We start from the raw sequence: 20,593 nt of genomic DNA, 5'->3' as shown, positions 1-20,593 counted from the left end.
AATAATTACATATAGTATGGTATATTTTCAGTCTTGGTATTTAAGATCACACTTCATTCATTACGGGATTTTTCTCAAATCTAAAAGGGGTTTTATGTCGATTTAAAACCACAATTATATCTTTAAGTATGACAAAATACATATTCATTTCGGTTATGGTATTTAGGACTACATAACTTCTATAAGGAAAATATTGGATTTTTCTTGGTGATATACATCTTCTTACAAAGATCGAATTTCAAACTCTTACTGTCAAAAGCTTATGAACTCACCAACCTTTGTGTTGACACTTTTTCAAACTACTTGTATTCTCAGGAATTCAACCACGTTTTGAGGATGGGACGATAAATCGTTAAACAATTTATTTTGTATCATAATGTAATCGATTCGAATCATGTAAACATATACTTTGGTGTAACTTTTTCAATTATATTTATGATGGTTGTATTTACTTTGAGCACTATTATACTCGTTGTTGTGATACTCTACATGAAGTCCTCCACCCCTGGACGTTTCCGCCATCCTTGGTTTGGGGGTGTGACACCTAGACACTATATGAACACGTAAATCTTCCACCTTTCTCTCCATGCATGGCCTTTTGGAGCTTAAAAGGCCAAAATGACATCCTATAGCTTGCATGGGGCTTCGATGGCCATAAAGTTTGCACGTTTATGCCATGAAAACCCTCCATGATTCCAGATCTGATGGTATAACCACTTGGGACGTCCATATCCCAAAGGTCATGCTTCTTGGACCAAAAACCGAATAAAATGATAATAAAGAGATCTAAGAAGTTACTAAGCAAGTTTGAGACTTGCTTACCAGGAAACGATGAGAACGAAATGGAGTCTCTGGATCTACTAGCTTCTTCTTGAATCCTCAAGCTTCTTCTTCCTTCACAAGCTTCAACACACACAAAAATTCACTCAGAAAATGGCACACAAGCTCACAAAGGCATTAGGGTTTCTGGATCTAGGGTTTGGGACTTGGAGGCTGGTAATGAGGCTAATATATGGGGATTAAGATGCTTAAATAGGGTGCAAAACCCTGAAATTAGGGTTTCATTATGGCAGCCCTACTCGTTGAGTTGAGGGCCCTCAACGCGTCGAGTAGGTTACATAAAACCTGCGTCCCTTCTGATCTCCACTTGACGAGTTTGAGGCTCTGCAAGTCCCTGATTTGCCTGTGTATCAATCAGATCCGTTTGATGGTGCGGAATCCCAATCAAACGGATGATGTCAGATCAAATAGAAGAGAAGGAGAAGAAGAAGATGATGAATGTCAATGTATTAATGAATATAATGATGATCCAGATACAAGAGATTCACACACACACACACACACACTAACACATAATAGTTCTTCTGTCTCTCTGGCCGTAAACACTCTAGGGTTCATCAATCTCTACTCCTCACCCTAACACCTATATTTATACTTTGAGAACATGGGCCGGATAACATAGGCCGTAAATGGGTTTACGGCCGTAAGGTGTTTACAGCCGTAAACTCAACCGTAAACTGCAAAAATATTACAGAAAAATACAATTGCCCAGAAAAGCAAAGTATAAACCATATTTTGACCCAACAATCTCCCCCTTGGTTTATAACTTTCTTTTCTTAATTGACCCAACAAGCTCCCCCTAAAAAGTAGCTGGCTTTTCTTTTAAATCTTCATCAAGAGCTGGCTTCAGCATTTATCTTCAATGAATGACTTCATCTTGAGCACTTGGGCAATTCTTCAAGATTTGGAATTGAACGCACATTGGGTGAGGAGGCATCTTGTACTGATTCTTGAAAGATGGCGCTTTCAACTTAAGAATCTTCAGAGAGAACATCAGAGAGAACAAATCTTCTGGATCACTTCAGCAGGTACAACGATAGCAACAGACTGATTGAGGAGGCTTCAATGCAATCCGTCACATAATCTTCAATTTCTGCTTCACCTTGCTTTTGGGATTGAAGGATTGAATGTCGAAAGAATAATCTTCATTTCTTGCTCCTTCAAATGAGAATTCTTCGATGCTCACGGACGAAGCCTTGGCTCAGAAATCTTCAACACAAACTCTATGAGTTTTATCTATACCTGAAATCACTTTTCAAGACAAAACAAAACTAAAAGAAAACTTAGCACACAAATTAAAACAAAAACAAAAATATTTTTGGATTTTTGATTTTTCTGAACAAGAAATAAAACATAAATAACACTATTTTTGGATTTTTAATTAATTTTTTTTATTTTTCTTTGATTTTTGAATTTTTTCTGAATTTATTTATTTATTTATTTATTTTCATTATTTTTAATTTTTAATTCTCCCCTAATATTTAAATTAGAAGAAACTATGACAAATTTAACAAAAATAAAAATGATATTTAACTTTAAGAGTGATTTGGGATCAAAGTTTTTAGACAGCCTTAATCCACTTGTCGGTATCATCCATATTCACATCTTTGTCTGGTCGATCGTCGGTATTGTGGTCCACTTAAACACGAAAAATTGTGACAAATTTAGGACACACTATTTGTTACAAGACAAAGTGAACTTAAGTTCCTAAAAATTATATCTAATCCTAATTTCTTAGATACTATATCTTAAGGACCATTCATCTGACGACGACCAGGGATATTGTTGTCCACCTAAATTGAGCAGCGAGATCTATAGACAATTTGTATGTGTTCAATTTTAAGTGTACTAGAACGTGTTTCCCACTTCCTGATATGCCCCAGTCATCAAGAACTTCCAGAGTACTCCTTACACCGGGTGAGCAGACAACCATTCAGAGAGAGGACAGATTCAGAATTCTATTACTTATTACTTCAGAGGGGTTGAGAAGAAGAAGGTTGCATATGCTGTGTACCAGGTCGGATTAGAAGTCATGCAAAGGAGACAACATATGGCTAACAAATAAGAAGTATTTCACATATATAACATGCAGAGAAATAGAGTTGCATATGTTGTGTACCAGGTCGGATTGGAAGTCACGCAAATGAGACAACATATGACTAACAGACGGAAAGAAAGAAAATGATATTCTACATACCTAATTTATCGGAATTTACCAGTCGCCCCATCTAACCGGAATTAAGGACAGAATCCGCACATCGAGAAAAAGTTAAACCACGGTTCCAACTAGGTCAAGATTTGTCAAGTCTATAAATTTCCTAAGTTCAGCTCTGCCTAGTCATGTCCATTTAAAAATTTTCGTGCCTACTGACGCATCAAACCAGAGCATAAACCCTTCAACTTCAGGTACGTTACGCAGACTCAGGTTGCATGTTATCACTTGATAATATCACTTCCCAAAACATCTCCCTCAAGCACACTTCATAACCAACATTTTTGTTTTTTTTTATTTTCTGATTTTCTAATGTTTTTGGATTTTTTTTATTTTTTTATTTTTGTTTTGTTTTTATTTCTCCCCCTAAATTTGTGCATAAGAGAGAACGAAAATAAATGCGCAAATTTAAACTATCCTAAAACAAAAATTAGTCTTTAAAGCAAATCAGCTTAAGAAAAACTCAGGAGTATAGAGAAGAAAGCTCAAACCGTAAGTCACCGATTGAATTTGCATCCAGAAGGTCTGAGAACAACACGCGTAATCTCAGAACAGATCCGAAAATTCTTCATGTCATTAAGCACTAACCCCATGCGATCCCTTCTTTTCTTCCCTTCTTTCCTTTCCCGCAAAGGACACAAACTCTCGAACAAAGTTATGAGTGATGTATATTTGAGAGATGTCCTCTATCATATGCTAGGAGCAGCCACTACCAACAAACCGAAGTCTGATGATATGCCTCCATAGCTGCTCCGACACAGCGAGATTAATTGGTCTTTGGAACCCAGTCCATTTTGAAACTGGGTCGACCTTTGTCATCAATGCAGGGTACTCTCTCCCATGACATATCCTGCTTATCACAAACAGAAGACGATGAAATATTAGAGTCATTAGAAGAGTTGGGAGTTTTCACCTTTGGAACCCATCTATATTCCGGTTTAACCCATTTCTTGTCCGATCCAATGGGTGCCTCGACACTTGATTTGGAACTTGAAGCCGGCTGCCGAGATGACTTTGACCTAACCGGTCTTGGCTTCACAGGAGCATCTCTTGAACTAGATTTATGGGCCAGCATTCTCTTCTTGTTCTTGGGAGTTGGATGCTTGGACTTGGGAGTTGGATGCTTGGCCTTGTACGCATTCCAGTCATCATGGTCTGAACGTGACCTTGAGGGGTTTCTTTTGGAGTATCTCCCTCTTGGTGCGTTCTGCCATCCTTGTGCATAGTAAGGAACGTATGCGCGATTTGGACAGTTTTTGGCAGTGTGTCCAGGTGTTCCACAGTGAAAACAAGTCCTTTTCTTCACTTGGAAATTGTTTCTTCCCGCCCCTGGTGGCGTATCCTTGCCTTGTCTCTTATTGATCCCAGATGCACACTTGCAATAGGCACTCTGTTGCGTTGGAATTGGAGGCCTATATTTCTCAACGGCAGGTTTGTTAGGAGTAACAGAATTCGAAGCAACAGATTCTGAGTTCAAGGAGATGTTGGATTGTTCAATGGTTTTCTCCTTGTTCTCATCTTCTGTTACTTTGCCTGCATAAGAAGTAGCAACATTAGTATCTTCAATATTAATAACTCCTACTGACACAAATCCAGCTCGTTTTCTATATTGAAGATGTGCCTCCCTGTCAATTTCTTTCTTTGTCATAGGGATGGATGTGTAGTTATGATTGAAAGAAGGAGGAACACTATCATACCCTAGACCCTTGCTTTGATTTTCTTTGAATTTTAATTGGGTTTCATATAAGGACTCGACTGTCTGACTTGGCGTAGTATAATTTTTAAAACTAACATCTGTTTTTCCACACTTAATTTTTAAAGCGTCAAGTTCTTTAGTTACAACATCAAGTTGTCTCTTAATATAATCATAATTTTCACACTTGTTGCTATACTCTTCTTGAAGTTTCCTAAAGTCCTTGGTTTTTGCTTCTAATTCAGCCTTCAGGGGTTTCTATCCTTTCCTGAGTTGATATCTTTCATATCTCAGGTCCTCAACTTCTCTTTTAAATAAATCAGTTTGTTCCTGAAGAAATTTAATAGTATCTTCACAAGATAGTGTACATGAAACTTCACATGATTGAGAACCCGAAACTTCATTAACCAAGATGTTTGCAGAACTCATTGTATTTCCACACTTCAAAATGTCAAGCTCTTCAATTACATCAGCAATACTAAGACGATTGAGATCTTTTGTCTTCTTGATAATAGCCACGTTCATATCCCACGATTTCGGAAGTGAATTCAATAGCTTTTTGTTTATCTCAGATTTGGACAAGAAGATCCCAACTATATTCATCTCAGTAGTGAGTGTGGTAAATCGCTGCAACTGAGTTTCGAGGGTTTCTCCAGGGATATAATAAAAAATGTTGAAATTTTTTCTTCACATATCCTGACGACTCTCTTTCATGATTTCAACTCCCTCGTAGACCTTAAAATCGATTAAAAACACAACTAAAAGCTAAAATAAAACTTAAAAGTCAAGTTTAAAAAAATCAAACTCAAAAGTCAACTTTGAAAAAGTCAAACTTAAAAAAATCAAACTTGAAAGTCAAACCGAAAAGTTAAATTTGAAAATTTAAAAAATTAAACGAAAAAGTCAAAGTTTAAAGTCAAAGGTCAAACTTGAAAGTCAAAGTCAAAATTTGAAATTAAAAGTCAAAAATAAAAGTCACAAATAAAAACCATTATTATTATTATTATTATTATTATTATTATTATTATTATTATTATTTATTTATTTATTTATTTATTTTTATTTATTTATTTATTTTTTTTTTGGATGAAAATAGAATTTAAAACTAAAAAAAGTGAATTTTTGGTTAAAAGTGTCAAAAATGCAAAATTAGAACCGAGAAAAAAGCTTTATGAATTAAATTCGGAAAGGAAGTAACAAAGGGTCTTCTACCCGAGTTGGTAAGCCGCGAGGTTTAGTTGGCAGGAGACCCGGGTTCGATCCCCGCCGCCTCCGAAATTCCGATATATTTTATCTGTGCGAAGCGAGGCTCGTTTTTGCGAGGCCAAGGAGCTATGCGAGGACGAGGCTGCTGAGCGAGGCTGTAAACCACCGAGGCTGAGTTCGACGTCGTAAACTCCGAGCCGCAAGCTCGGACCGTGAATCCTAGGGCCGTGAACTCTGAAACCGTAGTCACTGGCAGCAAACTCCGACCAAAAACACCGATTTTTTGACTTTGAAGCTCCAAAACTCGATCAAAAACTCTTTTTTATGAAAAACACGAAGAACAAACCCCCCTTATTTTTGCGAGATCTATCCAAAAACGCAAAAATATTTTGACAATAAGATCAAATAATGCCCCAAATCTGACAAAATTGACTGATACAACTTGGCTCTGATACCAATTGTAAGTCTCTAATTTGCCTGTGTATCAATCAGATCTGTTTGATGGTGCGGAATCCCAATCAAATGGATGATGTCAGATCAAATATAAGAGAAGGAGAAGAAGAAGAAGAAGATGAATCTCAATGTATTGATGAATAGAATGATGATCCGGATACAAGAGATTCACACACACTAACAGACAATAGTTCTTCTGTCTCTCTGGCCGTAAACTCTCTAGGGTTCATCAATCTCTACTCCTCACCTTAACACCTATATTTATACTTGGAGAACATGGGCCGGATAACATGGGTCGTAAATGGGTTTACGGCCGTAAGGTGTTTACAGCCGTAAACTCAACCATAAACATGACCGTAAACTCCAAAAATATTACAGAAAAATACAATTGCCCAGAAAAGCAAAGCATAAACCATATTTTGATCCAACAGGCTCCCAACTCATCGAGTTGCTCTACAAAAATGAATAAATTTTAATTAAATGTGTACCAGGAACCAAGCGTTACACATTGTCGTCCATAATCAGGGTGAAGATCCCGATACATCTTCGTCGCTTCGAGATGGATGGGGATCCTCGACTTAAGAGTCTCATCCATCAGAACCTGGTGTACACCGCCCAGTACGAAACGCAGACCCTCCCATGCAGGGTTAATAAGCTACGACTGTCATAATCAAATGAGGCCGCCTGTCCTATGATCCGCTCACACTTCCAGCGCTCCTCCTTCAAACCCTCGACATGCACCTCTCCGATCTGCTCCAGCAACGAAGTAATAACTATCATCCTCAGACATATGTGTCAAATTGGAGTCGCCACTGCCTTACGGATAAGAGCATCAACCACTATATTGGCCTTGCCTGGGTGGTAAAGGATCTCACAGTTGTAATCTGTGACCTACCGACACTTTTACACTGAGCAAATCGATCCATATATCTATGATTCACTTGAATATAGCATCTTTTAATAGTATATTGAGCCCGTGCTAGTGTTTTAGGCTTAATATATCATAGATATGGACCTTAGGAAGGATTAGGAAGGGTGTTGCATCACAAAATCCAACCAAACACACCCAAAGAGGTGTGTGCGGCCGTACACTAGTGTGTGCGGCCAAGCCAGCCACACACCCAGCAGCAAACCCCTCCAGCCTCACACTCAACCTTATATAAAGCGGAGGACCCCTTTTCCATTCACTTTTGACTGCATCCATTCTCTCTCTATACTTTCTCTCTCTAGAAAACCACCCAAGAACACCTAGAAGGCCTCCAAAACGTGAAGAACATCATCATTTAGCTTGTCATAGAGGTAAAACACTTGAATCTAAACCTCAAACTCATAATGTTCTTCATGTTCTTCATCCTATGAAGGAGTGCGGCCGCACACCTTCATCAGGTGGCCGCACACACTCATAATACCCTCCAAAGTAGGAGTAAGGCCACACAATCGACACATGGGACTCAAACAAGGAGTGTACGGCCGCACACCCCTGTGTACGGCCGCACACACACCCTATACGGCCGCACACTATAGTGTGAAGCCTCACACACAAGTCTGGCCGCATACCCCAGCCGCACACTCACCTTTATGGCCATACACACACCCTAATACCCATATTTGGCCTTAAGCTTGCATAGATCATTGAGTATAGAACATGGGACACTTAGTCATAGCGATTCCAAGCTCTTGGGAGGGATTTCCCATCATGTTTAGTCGCGAAACACTTTAGCTCTAACTTATATATATATATATATATATATATATATATATATATATATATATATATATATGTGTCACCATATAATTAATAGGGACTACTTGCGTTCAGAGCATCCGTTGACACTCAGCACTTATACGAATCGCATACTCGAACCCTACATTAAACGGTGAGTTCATACCCGTTAATGACCCTTTTCAATTGTTTTTACATGTTTTAGGGGGGGATACAAGTATAATGCCACAAATTTTATTATTGAATCATATGTGATTCACCAATTATCATCAGAATGGGATTTCTCTACACTTTAACTTTTTTCCAATAAAATTGTTTTAAGTTGATTGTCAAATGCATTTTAAAATAAAATTGTTATTAAACTGCTTTTAAAACTATGCTTAAAATTTACTTTTCTTTTTAAAATATATCTACACTAATATATTTATATAAGTAAGGCTTGAAGGACTTAGGACCGATAGCTCGCCTTATTTCCTGTTCTTGTTTGATGTGGTCTTAGGGTATCGGTTATCCGTCCGACTGTCGTTGATTTCTTAGTTATATATCGTATATATTTGTGTTAGATATGAAAGTCTTCATCATACTCAATACCTTTGTTATTTAAAGGCAAGAAATCATACACTCTAGTTAGCTATAATAGGTATAGCTAAGACCATTACTCGTTATCTCCACTACTACTATATTCATTGTAACGGCTATTATTACAAGTTAATACTCATATAAGAGAACACTCTATGAACTATACAAAAGATTACTACACTATAATACAAGAGAATACGCTAATCCAGAGTATAACACACTATCTCTCTGTAAGACACCCTACTGCGTTTATACCATGTGACCACGACTTTCCGGAAGGAAGGCAACACTACATGTATATATCTATACGAGACAGACACTACTATATCCTGATTGTTAACTACAGTCCGAGCCGGCCAGGCCCAGGGGTGGCACTACTTCACTACACTACGTATGACCGGGAAGGTCATCGGGTTCTCTACTACTATACAATTGGTCACATGAAGGGTTACACCATATTCAAAATAATACACTAAGACTAATGTCCAAGTTAACATCCCGAAGTAAGTACATATCTACTACTAATGGAAGTTGGCACCACTACTACTGTCAACAGGCATAACTTTTCTTCATCTATGTTACTCACATGAGATTTATTATAATACTTTTGCAAATGGAAGGTTTTCAATGATAATACTTACACACAACACAAAGGATTTATCTTACATTGTACTTTTCTAGAAAATATAGGATTTTTTAGGGACTTCTACTACTTATAAACATAAATTTCAGTCTTATACTATAAGTCTGTAAACACTTTAATACAACAAAGACACTAAATTCTTATGAACTCACTAGCTTTATGCTGATGCTCGTTTTCAAAATAACTTATATCCTCAGGTCAAAGATAGACAGGTATAGATGCAGCCTTTTGGAGAAGATGGAGCACACAAGACCCATCTCTTATTTTTTTTTTTGATATATTTTTGGTGTCTCTTGAAACTTTACAGAACACGCTTGTAATTAAACTCACTATGTAAATGAAATGGTTGTTGTCTCTTGCTTTTACTATTATACAATTGTGATGATATTGTACATGACGTCCTCCACCCCAGAACGTATTCCGCCGATATCGGTTTTGGGGTGTGACATAATCCTTCACCACATCTAACCACCGAAGGTGCCTCATGTTCAGATTCGGCTGATACATGAGGTACCTCAAACTCTTGTTGTCTATATAAATGGTATAACGGACCCCATAGAGGTAATGCCGCCAAATCTTGAGGGCGAAAACTACAGCCCCCAGCTCCAAATCGTGCATCGGGTACTTCGCCTCGTCAGGCTTCAACTGCCTCGAAGTGTATGTTATCACGTGACCTCACTGCATCGGCACTGCACCCATACTCGTGATCAAAGCGTCACAGTAAACCACGAAATCATCGACACCCTCCAGCAAGGTCAGAATCGGTGCCTCACACAACTGCTGTCTGAGAGCCTCGAAGGCTGCCTGCTGCTCAGGCCCCAGCGGAATGTCACTGACATTTTGGTCAGTCGAGTCAGACGAACAGAGATATTGGAGAAATCCTCTATGAATCTCCGATAGTAACCTGTTAGACCAAGAAAAATCCGAATCTCAAATGGAGACCTCGGAACCTCCCACTACATCATAGACTCTATCTTGGCCAGATCGACCAGTATACCCTTCTGGTTAACAAGGTGCCCCAAAAACTGCACATCGCGCAACTAGAACTCACACTTAGAGAACTTTGCGAAAAGTCTCTCCCTCCTCAGTGTCTCCCGCTCCTCCCTCAGGTGCTCCTCATGCTGCTCCTGAATCTTGGAATAAACCAAGATGTCATCAATGAAGACTATCACAAATTGGTCTAACGTCGGTCTACACACACGGTTCATGAGGTCTATGAAGGTGGCAGGAGCATTGGTGAGCCCAAACGGCATCACCACGAACACATAGTGACCATAGCGAGTCTGAAAAGCTGTCTTCTGTACATCGTCGTCCCTGCCTCACATCCGGTCATAACCTGATCTAGATCGATCTTGGAGAAACAAGATGCACCCTGAGGTTGGTCAAACAAATTGTCAATTCTCGGGAGAGGATAAGGGTTCTTCACCGTTACCTTGTTCAGATCCCGGTAATATATGTACACATCCAATGTGACCCATCCTTCTTCTTCACAAACAGGATCGGGGCTCCGCATGGCGAACTGCTCGGCCTGATAAATCCCTTGTCCAACAGCTCCTGTAGCTGTGTAGACAACTCCTTCATCTCGAGAGGAGCCAACTGATACATTGCCTTGGCTATCGGAGCTGCACCCGGAACTACATCAGTCCTGAACTCTACCTGCCTCTCTGGAGGTACCCCGGGAAAATCCTCTAGGAACACGTTCGGGTACTCTCGTACGATAGATACATCATGCACAGTCACCTTACCCTTATCCCGGCTATCCATAACATAGGCGACATAACCTGCACAACCATGTTGAAGGTAGCGTCTCACCCTCGCTGTCGAACACAAATTCGGTCCACACCATGGCCTCTCGCCTTGAATCACTAACCCTCCTCCAGTAGGAGTCCGAACGCAGACAAGTTGCTGCTCGTAGTCGATCACTGCCCCATTGGGGCTCAACCAGTCCATACCCACTATAACCTTATTCCCTCGCAGGGGAATGGGGACCAAAGCCACATAAAATTGCTCGTCGAACAACTGTAATGTACATCCTCAGTGAACACCCGCAACCTGAACGGCCATATCATCTTCTATCTCTACATCCAGTGGATAGCATAGCTCCCCCGGAGCTCCAACAAATCGCTTACTAATTGCGAGCGACACAAAAGACCGGGTAGCCCCCCGAATTGAACAATACGAGAGCCGATATACTGTTCACTAAGAACAATCCCGTCACAAAATCAGGAGCTGCACGTGCCTGCTCCGCAGCAAGCTAAAAAGCCCTTCTCCTTGTTGTAGGTGCCTCAGCCTGACTCTAACGGCCATCTGTAATCCTCAACGTAGCAGGAGCGGGCACCGCCACCTATCCTACTGCTGCTAAACTCGGACAATGGGCCTTCTTGTGGCTCCTCTGATTGCACTGAAAGCAAATCAGATCTGAAACTACTATGGTGGAGGTGGTAGCAGTACAATCCCTACTCATATGACTAGTCCGGCCGCACTTGAAGTAGCCCAAACTCCCTGCCCTGCACGCCCCTCGTGCATCTTGCCGCACTGCCACACGGTTGTGGCCCTGCTGGCTCCTAGATCTGTGGTCTGATACCTTAGGCTTTTTTCCCGAACTACATGTCTGAACCATATCTGGTTTCCTCTTCCTCTCCATCTCTAAATCCAGCTCCCTTTCCTGAGCTCTTCCAATCATATCCTCCAGCGTCTTGCAGCTAGATCGGCTCACAAACTATCATATGTCGCTCCTCAGCATCTTATGGTACCAGGACTTTTTCATCTCCTCGTCCACCACATACTGCGGAACAAGAAGGAACCTCTCCCTGAACATAGCGGTGATCTCGGCCACCCTCTCTATAGTGTGCTGGAGGTCCTGGAACTCCCTCGCAACCTGTTGCATCTCAATCACAGGTGCAAACTCGGACCTTAACCTGGCCGAGAAATCACTTCAAGTCATCGCATCAATAGCGACATCATCTCCAATAGCTCTCCTAACCTCCTCCCACCAATCCTATGCCCTGTCCTTCAGGAGGCAAGAAGCAAGTCGGACCTTGTCCCCCTCGGTACATCTGCTCCTCCTTCACGGATATACAAATGTTGGCCCAAGCAATCCAGTGGTGCCTGTGATCGAAAGGCATTGGCGACATCTGCCAACCATCTTCCGGTAGAAATAGGGTCTCGAGCCCCATGATAGTCGAGAGCTCCACAAGCTCTAAACTCTTTGAATGTCAGCGTGCGCGACCACATCATGGTCGCCACCTCGGTGCGGAATGCACTCAATCTCTCATCAAGTATCTCCAAGATGCCCTCCTTGACCGTACCGAAGATCACAGGAGTCTGGTATAAAATATTACACGTGACCTCAGATTAAATGAACTCTCTCATCTGCTCATCTAGGTGCCCGACTCTAGAGCCCGATCCTAATCCCTCACCAGCGCCTAAAGTACCAAGTGGTCTAGTGCGTAGTGCCACCATACTGAAAATACACCATAACAAACATCAGAATACTCATGATAACTGGAGGGATCTTACATACCATAAGTTTCCTAGGTTCATCTCAGCCATCCTTTATTCAAGTACGGATCCTCTGCTTCCAGTAGTACGGGCCCATACTACCTTCCACATCTATATGTACTTTCCTCATGAACTGCCTTGACTTCACCAAGTCCCTTCTACTACTATTACTTCACACGCTAATCTCATCCTAGGCTTGCCCTGCTATCTGCCCCTAATTAACTCACGAATACCATTACATATCACTAAGACCAGATAATTCTTTGAATTAGAGGTCCTACCCTACAACGGCTAGACTCAGAAAAGAGCTGCGAAATATGGCTAAACCTAACCTTCTGAAATTCTTCAGTCCTCGTAATATGTAACTTTACATATTCGTTTACTAGTTAGTTAGAGATAACTAGGACCCCTAAAAGCACAAAGCAAGCAGCATTCGAGCATTGAGTAACCATAATCAAGCGTATCCTGCTCATGCCATCATATTACTGACTAATCAGTACTAGCATACAGTTCAACAAGCTCATACAGTAGGCATATAAGGCATCATTCCTAGATCCTTAGCCCTAAACTAGCATGTAGTTCTCATATACATATAATAGACATACAAGGAATCATTCCTAGATCCTTAGCCCTAATCTAGCATGCAGTTCTCATAATCATATCATAACATAACCTGTATGGGTAATTTGGGAGTGCTTACTTGAGCTCGGCTGATTGCGTGTACCACACCCTTTTTCTCTTTTCAAAATACTTTTTGTAAAAATTATTTTTCTTTTAAAAATTTTATACCAAGTCCTCAGTTTGAGTTCAAACACACTTGAGAGTGTGCCCTAAACCCTCAAACCAAGGCTCTGATACCAACTTGAAACAACCTAAAAATACGGTCCAAAATTTTCATTTTTAATTCATAAATAAAACCAAAGTAAACCAAATCATATCCTAAAAACATAAGTGGTAGTATCTCAAAACATCATATCAAAACACTATATCAAAATCACATGTCCAAACATCAGATTTAATCATCCCAGGCTAAACGTTGTGGTGTATGCAATGCAGTCATCCCGAGCTCTTCCCCTTACTAGCGGAAGTACCTAAAACCAAAATTGAAAATTGTAAGCACGAAGCTTATTGAGTTTCCCCAAACTACCACATACCATACACATATTACATAATCGCTTAACACATATCATGGGGCCCGCCCAGTATCAGACCGCATCCCCCAACGGTTCCTGCCTGGCATCTAGCAAAGCTTGGCATACGTATGAGCATATCTACTAATAGACATAAACATAAGCATAATCACCAAATCATAGACATATAGGCATCCCTTGGGCCCCGCCCGACATCCGAACGAGATCCGGAAAACATACAAACATTCCTCGGGACCCTCCCCGACATCAAACCGAGATCCGGAAACATACAGACACAAATACATGCCAGAATCACAAAGACACCAAGCATACAAACATTCATCAGATATTGCCCCGACATCGAATCGAAACTCAGAAAACATATAAACCTACTTCGGGCCCACCCCGCATCGGACCTTAGTCCGGAACATACTATCATAGATAAATGGGCCGACATTGGTTCCTTCGACCAGTTCCTACAGGAGAAAACTCACCTTAAACGTTGGGTGAAATAGTTGTACATCTCTGCTCCTGCAACTGGCTCTACTCACACCTAAACAGAAACAACCCCTTAGATGCCGTTGTATACTCAAGATCCCTTCACAGGTCAACCTTGGTCAAAGTCAAGGTCAAGGTCAAATTTAACACTTCGAGTTGACTCAACTCGTCGAGTCATCCCTGTAACATCCCGAAATTCAGGTAAAGCTATTTACCCCTTCTCCTTTCCCAAGTTGTAAAATTAAGTCCCTTAAGTGAAATGTTAGGCTTGTGAGTACGCTGCGCGTACTCGCGCGCTTAATTTTTGTCACGGACTCGCCTAGGTATGCTGGGTACCCAGGGTTACGCTGGGCGTAGCGAGCCCAGATGAAAACCCTAATTTTGGGCTTGTGCACTATAAAAGGAATGCTATGGCCTTGACCTCATCCTCCATTCCAGAGAGTGAAACCCTAAAAGAGTTCCCTCCTTCGTTTCTAGCTAGAGTGTTGGTATTCTAAGCTTCTAAGTGTCATTTCAAGGTGGTGGGAGAGAAGAAAAGGCTATTTTGGAGGCTAGAAGCTTATGGGAAAGAATAGATCTGAGCTTTTCAGAGGTTGGAGCTTCTTCCTGAGGTAAAAAGCTCAAAACTTGCCTTGCCTTTTGTGTTGTGTGCCTTTTGGACCAATTTCTAGGGGTTTTGGTCCCAAGATGGAGCCATGCATGAGATCTAGACCTTTGGAAGAAAAAGGAAAGGTGTTAGAGGGTGTGGGGGCCTTTACAACCATGTAAAGGCTTAAAGGTTCTGAATTTATGGGATAAGAGGATTAAGGAGAGTCAGATCTGGAAGTTGAAGTAGTGTCTTAACTTTTTAAGACCAAAATTCATGAAATGGCTGAAACTGAGACTTATGTTGGGCATAACTCTCAGTACGCGCAGCGTAAGGGGTTGAGACCCTGATTGTGGTTTGCCGGTGTATTCCCCGCGTATAGAGAAGGGTACGCGTCGCGTACTGCCTCCTATTGACTTTTGTTGACTTTTAGGGTTTTGGTCAACCTTTGGACTTTTGGGTCAGGGAGGGGTAAAATGGTCTTTTACCCTTCTATGGAAATGGTAGAGTGGATTTAATCTAGCCTTTGAGAGCCATTATTTATTTAAGAGTATTGTTATGTGTTTAGGCGGGGGCTAGACCAGTACGTTCGAGTGCGAGACTATCCGAGATACCGAGGTGAGTCTTCTCACTATATTGTACCTGAAAGGGTACCTATGTGTGACCAGAAGGTCTTGTATGCTATGAGATATATGTGCTATATGCTAATATGTGATATGTATGTGTTATGTGTGCTATGTATGATAAGGACCGGAAGGTCAAGATGATGTGGGCTGGAAGGTCAAGAGAATATGGACTGGAATGTTAGGAGGTTACAGACTGGAAGGTCGATGTGGGTAGGACCGGAAGGACTACCGGGATTCGGGACGGAAGTCCCCTGTGACACTTGGACCGGAAGGTTCCACAGAGTTATGACCTGGAAAGGCATATGTGTTGTATGTGGTATTTTGGGGAACTCATTAAGCATTTATTCTTACAGTGTTGGTTATGTGTTTCAGGTACCAGTGAGGATCACGGGAAGGCGCCGACTTGATCCGTACACACACATGAGGAGTTTTAGATATTATGATCTTAGGATATGATGTTATGAGTTGTTATGTGATACATTGACATTTTATAACAATTATGAATGAAAGTGTGTTTTTAAAATGTGAAAAATTGTTTTGAAATTTACGTCATTACAAGTTGGTATCAGAGCCTTGGTTTGAGGGATTCGGGTGCAACTTCAGATGTATCTGAACTCAAACTGAGGATTTGAGAAAGTTTTTCATAAATAAGCAATTTTTCTAAAAGAGTAAAAGATTTTGGAAAAAGGCAGAACGGAGCAGTATGTACGATCAGCCAGCGCCCGAACGGTGATTTCCCAAAATACCCTTACATTATGTGTTATGAGATATGTTATGATATGATATGGATGCTAGAGTAGGCTAGGTATTCATATTAGGACTAGAGTGGCATGATTTTTTATGCCTTAGCCTAGAAAGGTTTCTGCTGCTTGAGAGTGAGTAGATAGCAATGAGGAGCTTATGAGAGATTTACTGAAGGGTAGCCTATGCTAGCAAGGTATAGAGTACTTGTGTTCCGGGATCCAAGGAGGAGGACTTGGGGTGAATATTGATGCAGTGTGGGCGGTAGTATAAGGGCCCGTACTACCGAAGACACCGTATCAGTACGCAGTCCAAGTAAGAATCCTTAGGGTACCAAGGAACAAGTAGGGATGTGTTATGGAGTGCGAGTATGCTCAAGCGGGTCTCTGATATTTTATGTTGTATTTCAGAGAGACATCATGGTTGGGACACGCCACACACCTGAGAGCAGTGATGTTAGCGAGGAAGAGATCTGCAGGCTGATTCATGAGGAGGTGGCTGCTGCCATCCGAGCCGAGATTCCAAAGATGTTTGGGTCTATCAAGACCACATTGATTGAGACGTTCGATCAGCGATACACAACATTGATTGAGGCTGCGGCTGCAGCAGCTACTGCCGTTGTTGCTGCTGCCAAGCCTCAGGGACGTGACTCGTCGTTGTTTTGGGAGTTCAGCAACACGAAGCCACCAGAGTTTGATGGGACGCAGGACCCGATCCCTGCGATGAGATGGATTTCTGATATCTAGGGATGCTTTCACACGTGTTCTTGTCCAGAGCATCTAAGGGTACGATTCGCACTGAACCAGCTTCGCTTGGGAGCAATGGATTGGTGGAAGTTCGTGACGACGAGCTTCACTCTTGCGGAGATTTCTGAGGTGACCTGGGAGAGGTTCACCACCATGTTCAGAGTTGAGTATGTTCCCCTAGTGGAGAGGGAGCGGTTGGCTCAGGAGTTCTTGACCCTCAAGCAGGGTATTGATTCAGTTACTGTGATTACTTGGAAGTTTCATGAGAGGGCGATGTTCTGCCCTGAGCAGGTGTCTACTGAGATGGAACGCATGAGCCGATATTTGAGCATTCTGAGGAGGGATATTCAGGAGTTCGTATCGAACTTGACATATCGGACATTTTCTGAGCTTCAGACAAATGCCCAAAAGAGGGAGATTGAGTTAGAGACGCAAGCCAGAGAGGAGACCAAGTTTCAGGGGATGGATAGGCGACTGGCACAGTCTCAGCCGGCAGCCAAGCGGGCAAAGCCCGCCTATTCGAGATCTGGAGGCCAGAAAGGCCGCACTTGCGGAAAGTGCGGCAAGGGACACAATGGGGTTTGTCGATCTTGTGCTTGCTACAAATGTGGAAAGGAGGGGCATATAGCCAAGGATTGCCCCAAGGGATTTATGGTTTGTTTTCATTGCAACTAGACGGGCCATCAGAAGGCTAATTGTCCGCAGCTGCGAGGGACAGCGAGCTTAGCAGGGATCTGCCCCTGCCGCCGTGCGCACTACTGAGATTCGGCCGAGGCACCGAAGGCTTGCGGGAGAGCCTTCCAGTTGACAGCGGAGGAGGTCCGTGCAGCGCCCGATGTTGTGGCTGGCATGTATCCTTTCATTTATTTATGTTGAGTTTGAGGTGTTGTGCTTATATTATGATATGCGTAGGTACTTTTCTTGTGAATTCTGTACCAGCTTTGGTGTTATTTGACTCGGGTGCGAGTCGGTCATTTGTTTCTTTGGCATTTAGTCAGCACATCAACATTCGACGAGAGGTGTTGAGTCGACCTCTGTGAGTTTCTATAGCTGACGAGCGAGCGGTGTATGCTACGGATGTGATTCTAGGATGTATACTTGAGATCTTCGATGTGGAATTCTCGATAGATCTGGTCCCGGTTTTGATGGGGGATGTATGTGTCATAGTGGGCATGGATTGGTTAAGCTGATTTTGAGCTGCTATAGACTGCGAGCGTCAGTTGGTGACGATACGAGACCCTAGTGGGGGAGTACTTTCGGTGTACGGCGAGGGTACCCGATGCGGGTCAGCATTTTGTTTGGCTGCCAAAGCGAGACAGAGTTTGCAGTAGGGCTGCAGCAGGTTTGTAGCCTATGTGATGGACACACACGCGGGGGGGGGGGGGGGGGGGCTGGGAGGCCAAGTTCGATTGATGAGGTTCTGATAGTGTGCAAGTTCCCGGATGTTTTTCCCGAGGAATTTCTGGGTGTGCCTCCCGAGAGGCAAGTACATTTCCTTATCGATTTAGTTCCGGGGGCAGCACCTATCGCCAAGGCGCCTTATCGCCTTGCGCCACCAGAGATGCAAGAGTTATCTTCGCATCTTCAAGAGCTGCTACAGAAAGGGTTTATTAGACCGAGTAGCTCACCTTGGGGAGCACCGATCTTTTTGTCAAGAAAAAGGATGGTTCACACCGGATGTGCATTGATTATCGGGAGTTGAACAAGTTGACGGTCAAGAACCATTATCCGTTACCGAGGATCGACGCTCTGTTCGATCAGTTGCAGGGGGCGGCTTGGTTCTCTCGAAGATAGACTTGAGTTCGGGATATCATCATATGAGGGTTCGGGATGAAGATATCCAGAAGACGGCGTTCAGAACTCGTTATGGGCAATACGAGTTCGTGGTGATGCCTTTTGGGCTCACTAATGCACCGGTAGCGTTCATGGATCTCATGAACAGGGTGTGCAGGCCAATGCTGGATCGGTCGGTGATCGTGTTCATTGATGATATTTTGGTGTACTTGAGATCTAGAGAGCAGCACAAGGAACATCTGAGAGAGATTCTCGGGGTATTAAGGTCGGAGAGGCTTTTCGCCAAATTCACCAAGTGTGATTTTTGGTTACGAGAGGTCTAGTTCTTGGGTCACCTCGTTAACCAGGATGGGATATTGGTCGATCCGGCCAAGATTGAGGCGATGATGAGATGGGAGGTGTCGAGGTCACCCACCGAGATTAGAAGTTTTCTAGGGTTGGTCGGTTATTATCGTAGATTTATCAGGGATTTCTCCAAGATCGTCATGCCTCTTACCAAGTTGACCCGGAAAGGTGTTGCTTTTCATGGGGTCCGGAGCAACATACCTCGTTTGAGACCCTTCACCAGAGATTGTGCGAAGCCCCGGTGCTAGCCCTCCCGGAGGGGATGGAGGATTTTTGGTGTATTGTGATGCATCGATATTAGGGTTGGGTGCAGTACTTATGCAGAGGGGGCATGTGATAGCGTATGCGTCGAGGCAGCTGAAGCCTCATGAGACGAGGTATCCCACCCACGATTTGGAATTGGGGGCAGTGGTGTTCGCCCTCAAGATCTGGCGTCACAATTTGTATGGGGTTTGGTGTACCATCTACACGGACCACAAGAGTTTGAAGTATTTGATGGACCAGCCCAATCTGAATATGTGCCAGAGGAGATGGCTGGATGTGGTAAAGGATTACGATTGTGAGATCCTATACCACCCGAGCAAAGCTAATGTCGTAGCCGATGCCTTGAGCCGTAGGGTAGAGAGCGCCCCGATTCGAGATATTTCTATGCGGTTGACAGTGATGACTCCGGTGTTGGACAACATTCGGGAGGCCCAGGAAGAGGTCGTGAGACCGGAGAACCGGAAGAGGGAGCGAGTGACCGGGCAGGTGTCGGAGTTCATTACCGATACCCGCAGGCTGATGACCCTTCAGGGTTAGATTTGGGTGTCGTATGTAGGCGGTGCACGCACCACCTTGATGGAGGAGGCGCATAAATCGAGATTTCGATACATCCCGGGGCCACTAAGATGTATTTGGATTTGTAAAAGGATTATTGGTGGCCATGTATGAAGAGGGATGTAGCATGGTTTGTTGAGAGGTGCTTAACCTGTCGCAAGGTTAAGGCCGAGCACCAGCGACCACATGGCCTTTTTCAGCCACTTGAGGGTCCCCAATGGAAGTGGGAACAGATTTCTATGGATTTGATCACCAAGTTACCAAGGACCACGAGGGGTGTTGACGCAATTTGGGTGATCATCGACTGGCTGACGACAGGCGCTCACTTTCTTGCTATCAGTGAGAGCTCTTCTGCTGAGAGGTTGGCAGAGTTTTATGTGAGGGAGGTGGTATCGCGACATGGAGTGTTGATCTCGATTGTATCAGACTGGGATGTACGTTTTACTTCTAGGTTCTGG

Source organism: Lactuca serriola, chromosome 5 (genome assembly GCF_051521515.1).
Source record: "Lactuca serriola cultivar US96UC23 chromosome 5, Lser_US96UC23_V15, whole genome shotgun sequence".
Classification (NCBI taxonomy): Eukaryota; Viridiplantae; Streptophyta; class Magnoliopsida; order Asterales; family Asteraceae; genus Lactuca; species Lactuca serriola.
The sequence above is the reverse complement of the archived record's forward strand: the minus strand, read 5'-3'. Positions refer to the sequence as shown.